The following is a 10,087-nucleotide window of genomic DNA, read 5'->3' on the forward strand; positions in this document are numbered from 1 at the left end:
CCCTGCCCATGGCAGGGAGGTTGGTACTAGGTGAACTTTAAGGTTGCTTCCAGCACAAACCGTTATATGAATCTATTCTTATATCTAGTGTGCCTGGGTTTAGCCCTTTCCCCCTTCAGAAAACCCACAGAGTCCTGGTCCTTCCCCTGGCAGCTCCTCATTCCTTCTTATTTTGTGCTTGGCTCTTCATAATCCACAAATCTGGGATAATTTCCTTTTCAGTCAGACTCAGAGCACCAAGAAGCTCAAAAATGCTTTGGTAGCTTCAGGGATCGCTGAGAGTGGATTTAAGCAGGAAAGAGAATTAATTTTCCGGGGCAGTCTCATGTGTGTGACTCAGACACTGTGGAAAAGGGAATAGATTGATGGAAGGATGGTCGTAAAGCATTAGAAAAGGGACGCTTACATCAGAGGTGCTGATTTCCATGTCTACGTCACCTAGCAACACTCCAGTTAAGGATGTAACTTCCGAGAAGCTGATTCCCTGGGAATTTTCCCATTAGGTGGCACCACTGGCCTTGAGAAGGCTTTGCTCTGCTCTGGTTCTTTCATGCCAAATAGACGCAAATCGCAATGCAGACCTAAATCGCAATCGCATCGCAACCCTCCCACCGGATAAGCTCATGCAGAGTTGGAAGAGGAATGGGATTTTTACAGATCCAGAAGTGACATGCACTGTCAGTTCTAATTAAATTTGGAGAAAAACTTTTGATAGGACCCAGCCTATCTTTGCAATGAGCATAACAGATTCTGGAAAATGCCATGGAGTGACTCCATAACCTGCCTTCTCTGTGCAAAAGATTGTTATGTCTTCATTAAAACTGTAGAAAAACTGCTGAGCTGGTCCTTGGTCCCTGAGCCATGCAGCATGCTCCAGGATAGCTCATGCAGACTACGGTTTACAGCAAAACAAAATTCTCATGTGATGATACCACGACCCCCCCAGTGACCCTCACACCACACGGTATAGCAGACGTTTCATGCAGAAGGGTAATTTCTAGGGAAAGACAATGTTTCAGCTGAGCTCAGTAGTGGAAATACCTTTTCTCATTGTCACCAAGTAACGTCATTTCTGGTGTGGCTGTAGGGAGCCGAGTTGTAACCCACCACAACACTTCTTGATGCATATATGAATTGCTGTTATAAATTGCATGCTCAGTTTGCCAAACTCATGTGCTGATAGTGTCTGAGGTGTCATGCAGAGTCCTCCAGACCTGACATTCAAAATTTTTGTTCTGATTTGGTTTGGTTTGATTTGATTTGGTTGGGTTTTGAAGGGAGATTCAATCTCGGAACTCAGTGTTCCCAATTTGAATTTACAAACACAAGCACCGGTGTTCTCAATTTCTGTGAGCTCTAGGTCAGGTTTAGAGATTTGCCTTGTTGGCCTTTGGGAAGTCATGTGAGATGAGTCTCATTGCAGGAACCTTTTCCAAGCTGCTGGGGTTTGCAGAAAGAAGTCCTGCCAGGATCAGCAGGTCTTTTCTTGTGGTCTTTGTTACCTATCATACTGATGTCCCTATCTGGCCTTCTAGGAATTTGGTAATCATCAGTGCTGGTAATGCTAAATAGCTCAGAGCTCTTAGGGGAAGAACAAAACCAGTACTCTTTCAACAGAATAAAAGGCATCAATGTGTCAAAATACACAGTCTTTAGAATAAAAATAAACCTGGAGCAGGTCCACACTCCAGACCTTAGTGACCTTTTAAAGCAAAGCTTTACATACAAGTAAACTCTTATGATGACCCCACAATAATAATCTAATAAATCATATGGGTATGCAATGCTTTTTCTAACTTCCTTCAGCATCCAAATGAGGAAAATATACACCAAAAAGAGTTTTCTGTTCCTGCAGGCTTATCCAAGCTGTATTTGTAGGATCCTTAGACAATGAGCTCAAGAAATCAGTCCTGTAGCATCTTTTGTAAATAAATATAACCAGACCTGTTCTGAACATACAGCCTTGGTCTGTAGATGATTTTGTGGGAGGCAGGTTGCATGATTTCTTCCTCATCTTCTTTCATGGACAATTGGAAAGATTTATTAGGGTTAATTCCCAACTACATTCTTATGGATCATGAGGGCCAGGTGAAGGTGAGAGACACAGTCAATAGGATAGGTAATAAGGAATTCTCATTTCCACTTCAGGGCTGAGATCTAATCACTCTTCCGTGGCACTAAATCCCTGAGCCATATTCTGGGTTCCATATCAGCATCTCTACCAAACACAAAATGTAACAGAGGAGTTGGGCTTGGGATTCAGTTGCCTGGTGGCCATGGTCTTTAGCAATGCCCTGGAGTTGTTATGTGTCCCTGTCCTCAGCATTGTAGAGCTGTCAAGGGCTGGGTCTGGCATGTTTCTAGGTCACATATAGGAAACAATTTCTAAGTGTAAATGGACAAGAAGCAGAAGTTCTGTGCAGTGCTTAGCCATCCCTACCTCCTAAGCACAGAGATGCTGAGACCTGCATGTGTGATCAGCTCCTCATTGGTCATGGGTAGGATCACCACTGGGATCCAGGAGTGGAAGTGGTTTGGCAGAGAGGAAACCCACTTACAATATGATCATGATGTTTGGATATTGCAAGAGGTTCCACAGCCCACTTTGGGAGTCTTAGATACCAGGAACTGTTATTTAATAAACATCTGTGAGGAAATATCTGCTGCTGTCGAGCTGAACATTCAAAGCCAGATTAAATGTATTTTTGACACCTTTCCCTATCAGATTTTTAGCAGACATGGAAAACCTAGTGTGCATTTCACGTATGTATTTTGAGGAGATGTGAATTTGGAGCTGGTGAAAGATGGTAGGTTGTCTGTCCTGGGAGTGAAAGTCCTCTGTCTGCAGGATAAGTTGGTGGGCTGGGCAAACATCTACCTTATCACTGCATGAATATGTCTGACTCCCATTCCCTAGATGCAGAGATAGATGTGAAAGTATCAGCCAGGCTCCATGAATAACTCCAGATCCTTCAGTGGGTTCTGTGAAAAGGTATTAGAAATTAGTTCCATTCTAATGTTCTTGGCTGGTACTTGGATCAATGTTGCTGTTTAACTCCAGGTTTTAGCTGTGCAGACCTTGGGCTTTCGGTACAGCAAGGACCCCCGCTTTCTTATTTCTTATCAGCACACTCAAACCTTTCCTTAAAGAGAAGGGGTCTTGGTATTTTGGTTATACCAGACCACTCTGGAAATGCAACCAACACATTCCCTCTGATGCTGTTATTTGGTTTATTGACAGGGGTGCAAATACCCCTGTGCTCCACCCAGTTCTGATCTCTGCAATTAGCAACATGCGCCATGGACCAAGGAATGGCTATCGCATCCCAGACAAGTCTAAACCTGTGGAAGAGAACTGCATTAGTCAACACAACTGGTATCAAAGCTTGTCTGAAAAGGCTGAAAGATAATTACATTCCAACAGGTTTTTCAAAAAACAGTCCTACAGCAAAGCTGAAGTAGCTCAGCTGGGAGAGCGTTAGACTGAAGATCTAAAGGTCCCTGGTTCAAACCCGGGCTTCAGCAGTGTTTTCTTGTAGCTTTTTTGTGACTAGTGCTGGGCTCTTCAATGCTAGAGAGACCCAGAGCTACTAAAGAGTCCAGCAAAGGGGCCAGGAAGCTGATGAAAGGACTGGAACATCTCTCATGAGTAGAGGGTGGGAGACCCAGTACTGGTTACCCTGAGAGGTTATGGAGTCTCCATTCTCGGAAATATGTCTGGATGTGTTCCTGGGCAACTGGTTCTAGGTGACCCTGTTAGAGCAGGGGGTTGGACCAGATGACCTCCAGAGGTCCCTTCCAACTATTCTATGTGTAGAGGACAAAGACAAAAGTATATGTTTAAAGAAGGGAAAAGCAAGGCTAATGTCATCCTCTTATATTTCTATCAGCAACGGCTGCCTGGCCATTTGGGCTGACCAACCAGACAATAAACAGCTGTGGTTAAGATTAGGGTGTCAGAAGAACTAGGCCTACATACAAATAAAAGCAGATTTATACATTCTTATCCTTACTGAACTAGTTATTGAGTTCAACTTTTTCTCTTTTTTCCTTTTTTCTTTCTTTTTTTTTTTTTTTCAGACAGACTAACAGACCTATGGACAGACACTGCTTCAAAATTATCTCATCACCGGTTCTGAAATCCTGGTGTCTGTCATCTGTTGCAAGATCTGCAACGCTACGTCACAGACAGAGCCCCCAAATAAACTTCCGTTCTCGTTTAAGACACCATCTGTGTCCCATTTCTGCAGCGCTTGGCAGAGATTGCTTCCCTTCTATGGTATGTTTGTTCCTCTCGGTGAGCTGCAGCCTTCTTTGGAGGTAGGAAAGTCAGCGGGTGGAACAGATGCCAGCACTTTGCTGTGACAGTGTCCTTGGACAGTAGTGTGCTTTTGGTGTTCAACATTGGTCAGGTGGTCATGGAGCAAACTCAAGGACAACCCAAAGAAGAGCTAGAGCCAATACGAAGTCATATTTGGCTGCAAGAAAGGGAAGAGGCTTTACTGGGACATTGGCTGTTAATGAGGGCAAGAGAAGTGAGGTGACAAAAAGCCAAGCTGGGGACATCATGGACAGGTCTGAATGCACTAGAACACCCAATTGCTCTGTGTCCTTTTACCAGGTAATCAATGGAGTTCATAGTCTTGTCTTCCTCTTATGCAATTAAATTAAGCTTTACTGCATAATTCACACAGCTGCAACTCAGAACAAAGCATAAATAACTTTAGCTTAGGCTCTCCATAAAGCCAGCTGAATGAATGATCTGTGCAAATTGAATCACTATGAGTCAGTTTCCCTAGCTGTAGCAGTGACATCTGCCTTCCTTCACCTTCCCTAAGTGTGGTGAGAGTTAACTTGCAGGTGAAAGTACTCTGTGTTCTCAGCTTGTTTTGGTGTGTTATTCCAGCACGTGTCCCCACAGATGATGCTGTATTACTCATACACCTCTCAAGTCCTCTTTTTCTCTAATACCTTTTATTTGCAAGAACTACAAACAGTCATGCTGTCCAGGAAAACACTTCCTTTATAATGCTGGCATCAGCGTCACTGAACTGTGCTCTGGAAAATGTTCCTTAGGAAATCCTATGACTTTCAGGTGAATTTACCTCAAACTTGATCAGAAAACCAGGAGGGGGAAGTGATGAAAAATAAGAGGACAGCTCATCTCAGAAGAACAGTGACAGATGCCGTAAATAATGAGGAAACAGTGTAGGAAAGAGAATGATGGACTGGAGATGATGTAAGAGACTACAGAAGCCTTGATCACTATTGATACAGATCATTTTAAACAGCCAGGAAGGACTTTGGGATTGATCTGGAAAGGGAGAGAGACTATCACATGAATGGAGATGAGAACTTGGAACATTTTGCCTATCGTGGCAAAGACTAGGAGAGATTGAGTGTTGTCTGTGTGTCTCTGGAGGAGATAAACACACACACAAAAAAGGAAAAAAAAAAAAAGACTGTGGGGTTGAACTAGAAGGCCGCATTATAAAGAATGTGTTTAAAGTGGTTGAGGATGTGTGCTAGCTGTAAATTCAAAGGTTTCTACCCATTGGTATACAGCAACACCCAGCAAGCTTTCCTGTTCTTCAAGAAGGGCAACCGCTGCCAGAGAAGTCTTGTAGTGGGCCTTGTAGGAAAGAGGTTTTACCACATCCGGCAGCTGGGAACCAACTTCCCATCTCTAATTTTGATTTTGCTGCACAGCCATCTGTTGCCACAGTGGGTGATCACACTGAGGTTACTCAGGTTTCATTAGACACAACAAAGTGGATGAAGGAGGTATGATAAATCAAAACCTTCTCTTCTCCATTCTCCTTCCCCAAGTACTTTTAAAATTTGTTTTAAAGAAAAGCTGAAATCTTGTATAAGCGACAAAACCCAGGGAAACACCTAGGTTTTAACCTACTTTTGCAGTTATTGTATTCCTCTTCGCTTTTGAGATTGTAGCCCAAAACTCTTCTTGGACACTGCTTGCATCCAGTGTTATCAGATTCCATAAACTAATTAATGTCATATGGAGACTGCCGTGTCATGAACCCTCCTTGACAAAGATGAAGGATCTGGAGGACAACAGCAGACACAGGGGATATGGGGGAGGTAGTACCAATATAGGATGTTATTGTCTATAAATTTTTGGTCTTACTTAGAAGACACTATCATGCCTGACTCTTGGTAGACATATACATGGTAGACAGTGACATGGGATGGAAGTGTGGGTTACATTAAGGGATCTGCATCCCTACAGAATAGGTATAATTCTGGCTAAAACCAGTTGTCATGAGGGAGTCAGATCCCATGAGTAAGTAGAACAGGGAAGGAGACAGCTCTGACCTTGCCCTTCACCTCCAGCTAGTTATTTCTAGAGAGGGCAAAGTGAGAAACAACATCTGGTTGCATTACTCACTAGGCAGCAGGGTCTTTTTCAGTTTTATTCTCCAGAAATTCCAGCTGTCCATTTGATAACAAAACATTGAAAGACACAACTTTGCCTCCACAGGAGTGGAGTGGATGGCCACAGGTGCATCAAACCCTGGGTCAATCAGCAGAGAGTGATTTGAGAAATCTTTGATGCAAAGAGCTATGAACAACCTTTCCTTAGGTTACTCCAACTGCCAAAACTAGATGTGTTGAGACCCCTTCAGCTGCCAGTTGCCTTGGTGCTGCCGTGTTTAATAATCCTGATGCATCTGTCCACAAAGATTTTATCTAAAACAGTTAAAAGTCTTACTTGATCATTTTGATAATTGTTGGTGGATGAGGTTTGTTACTGGCTGCAGATACTTCTGGTGCCTTTTCTCATTTTGGCAAGAGAAGTGGCTATCACATGGAAGCAGGGACAAGACAGAGGTGGCCCAAATCAATCTACAGCCAGCTGAACTGATTTAAGGCCCCCTTTCTTCCCTTCCTGTATTCACATAGAGACCCACATTCACTTGAACCCCAATTATATGCATGATTGCTGGACAGCCCATGTGTGTGTGCAGCTGCTCTGCTCTCAGACCAGCCAGCGGAAAGTTTCAATCAGTGGGCAGTTCCGTGAAAAGACATGGCACAGAGGGAAAAAGATCACTGATGTCATTTTTCAGCTTTTGTTCAACTCTGCATTGGACTGTCCTCCACCCCTTCCCAACTGCTCTCCTCCCATCCCCTGCAATGATGGCAGGCAAAGGTGGCTGCCATAGGGGAAGTGGATGCGGAAGGCAAGTCATGGCCCCCAGAAGCAATGGCAGAAACCCTCTAGCAAGGAACAGGAATAACTAGTAACACCTTTCCAGAGCACTGGCTTGCTCGCTGCCTGTGCTGCCCACCCCTCAGCTCAGCTGGCCTGCCAGCAGCAGGCTAAGTACACCCACCTGCGAGAGGGATCCAGCCTGAACGGCAGCGAGGGAAAAGTTCACCTGGAGGAGAAAGCAAGCTTTCCCTGGAGGAGGTGAGAGGAGGATGGGGGATCCTGTGAAATACCACGTCTGTATTTTGAGAGGGGCTTTCTGGGCTGACCCTGATTTGTGAATATGTAAGATGGGAGGAGGAGGGGAACAAGGGGGAGGTCAATGAGGTGTGTTTGCCTGCTTACCAATGTGGAACAGAGAAGAGCAGATCATCCAGAAAGTTTAGCTCATTTAGATTAATGAATCTGTTGCATATTCCTCAGGAAATCTCTCTTCTGCATTTGTGAACACTGCTTGACTTGGCTACAGTGTGTGAGACCATCTTCTAACTATCTAGACAGCTGCCAGCCCTGCAATGGGACAAATCCCCCAGCACTGCTGGAGGATTAATGCTGCAGATGGCTACAGGCATATTTGCAGGTGTTGAGATGTTTGTGGTACTTTATGTCTTTCTCCTGACATCTCCTGTCTCATTTTTTTGCCTTGTTTATGTTCGATCTCCTCCAAGAGGACATGTCTGAACCCACCTGGGGAAGTCGTGTCTCAGTTTCCCCACCACCACTTGTAGATGAGACTCTCACAGGTCACACCAGGGATGCTGGCATCTGGTTGATTCCCATATGTGTCACTCGGATTCTTCATCACCACATGCACAAGCTGGTAAATCATATTTCTAGAGGTGTGGCCACTTGATGTCAGGTCCTGCTCCTCTGGAAAGGCATTTTTGGGAAGGCCCTAGAGTGCAGCTCTAGGCTCCAGCAACCTTGTCGTGCTGTGTCACTGTGTTTGCCCTGTCACACACCAACACAGAAGCCTTTACAAGGCTGCCAGGAAAAAGATTTTCAGTATTGTCACTTCTCAGCCAGCCACGACTGAGAAGACTTGAGAAAAGATAAACTTTCTTATTTGGTGGGTGACCACATGCCATCCGTGAATTTGCTTAGGACTTGGTCCTGACCTGGAAGCAAATGCATTTATCTCAATCCTGTTGCAGACTCAACAGCTGTGTTGGCTAGGATTGAAAGAGCTGAAAGCCCGGTTTTTGAAGCTCACCTCCCAGAGTACTTTCAGTTCCAGAGAGCTATCAGTCTCAGGATTTATATTTTCTAGATGCCAAGACACTTCCCTAAGGGCTGTGCAGGTACAGTTATGCAAAGTTTACAAGCCAAGCACCCAAACACAAGAGCTGTATGCCTATGAATTGCAGTCTGTAACAAATCCAATTTGTGTTACCTAAGCACATGGTGGGGCTAAGGTTGTGTGCAGGTACCTCACATTTGCTCCGAAAGTATCAGGCCACTTGAGAGATGCTAATCTAGTTAGAAAGTCAACTGCCTCTCCAAACCCTGAGCTAGCAGGTCTTTCCCTAGGAAGAGGTTGAGTTTTACCTCTGCTACTGAGAGGCTGGGGGAAAAAAAGGAGCTCTTAACTTACAAACTTCAGTTAAATGTTTAAAGCTAGAGGTGATGACCTGAGACCTTAAGGTCTAACAAACCTAAAAAAAATAAAATCAATGTGTCCTTGGTGGCTTTGCAAGCCTGGCTTTATTTACATACATTTATTTTTTACTTTTTTTTTATAATTGACCCCAACACTGAGGAGCTTGCATGGCAAATCTGTAGCCAAAGCGAAGTCTCAACTCTGCTTTTGCAAGCTTTCAGGTTGGCACTGTAGCTGTAAAACTAGCTTCCCTCAAGCAACAGGCAATCCAGCACATCTGTGGCCACCCATCAAGATCTTTAATGGGGTGGCTTTAAAATCAGCAGGCAACTGTACTGCCTCTCACTCAGTCCGAGTAAAGTAAAGCTGCTGCCGTTTTCTATGCTAATTTTATGGTTTTCAAAAGCCCATTTAATTTCTGCTCCTCCTCCATATACTTATCTCTTTCTCCTTCTCTCTCGCTCCTCTTGTGGAGGTGCCAAAGCCTCCTCCATCAATTTGTGAGAACTTCTGCTTGAAAACTAGAGCAGAGAATCACCCACGTAACCAGGCTGGCATGAAAATACCGGAGGCAGAGACACTGACTCAAAATGACTTGAGGAGTTTCCCCATGTCAGGGTGAAAGAAATGGGATCCTGGAATCAACTCCACCAAAATCCCTGGGGGACCAGAGAACTGTCCAGCATGTTCTGACCATGGCCAGTGAACTTGCTTGTTAGGAAGATATTTTTTGCATTTGTTTCTACTGCCCATTTTTAATCTGGTTGCTGCTTGCCTGGGACTTGCATTTTCCCCAGATTTGCTTTTTATTCCGTGAAAAAGCTCAGCAGGGCAGACTTTCTTCTAGACATTTCCAAGTTCTTGTAATGAAGGATTATAAGACTAGTTGAATTTCCACAGACCAAAGCAAAAGAGAAGTTTCCAACTCATGTGACACAAGTCAAGTAGCTTAAAAAGTTGATCTAAGTGTAGTTTAAAGCCTTACACACTATCTAGTAATTAAAATCACTCCTGTACTGTATTCTCATACTTTTTACATTAACTACTTTCTTGAATTTGCAGAGCTTTGCCAAGGATGTTTTCTATGTTGAGGATGCTTGTTGGGAACCAAACTGAAATCCACTCACCCTTCTGCATGGACCACCCAACTGTCCTGTCAGTCATTTCCTGGGTGCTCCCAAAGGCTGACAAGAGAGTATTCACTCTTGCCCCAGACTGAATCCTACCCTAGGCAGGGAAACAAAAATCTCTGT

At 44.1% G+C, this 10,087-nt stretch overlaps 1 non-coding gene across 1 annotated transcript; it reads left to right on the forward strand.

The window, feature by feature from the left end:
- The first annotated feature begins 3,452 nt into the window (after window positions 1-3,452).
- Window positions 3,453-3,525, forward strand: TRNAF-GAA (transfer RNA phenylalanine (anticodon GAA)). The gene has a single exon. It is a non-coding gene; the product is annotated as a tRNA-Phe (tRNA).
- Window positions 3,526-10,087: the final 6,562 nt, after the last annotated feature.

Source organism: Falco peregrinus, chromosome 3 (assembly GCF_023634155.1).
Source record: "Falco peregrinus isolate bFalPer1 chromosome 3, bFalPer1.pri, whole genome shotgun sequence".
NCBI classification, from domain to species: Eukaryota; Metazoa; Chordata; class Aves; order Falconiformes; family Falconidae; genus Falco; species Falco peregrinus.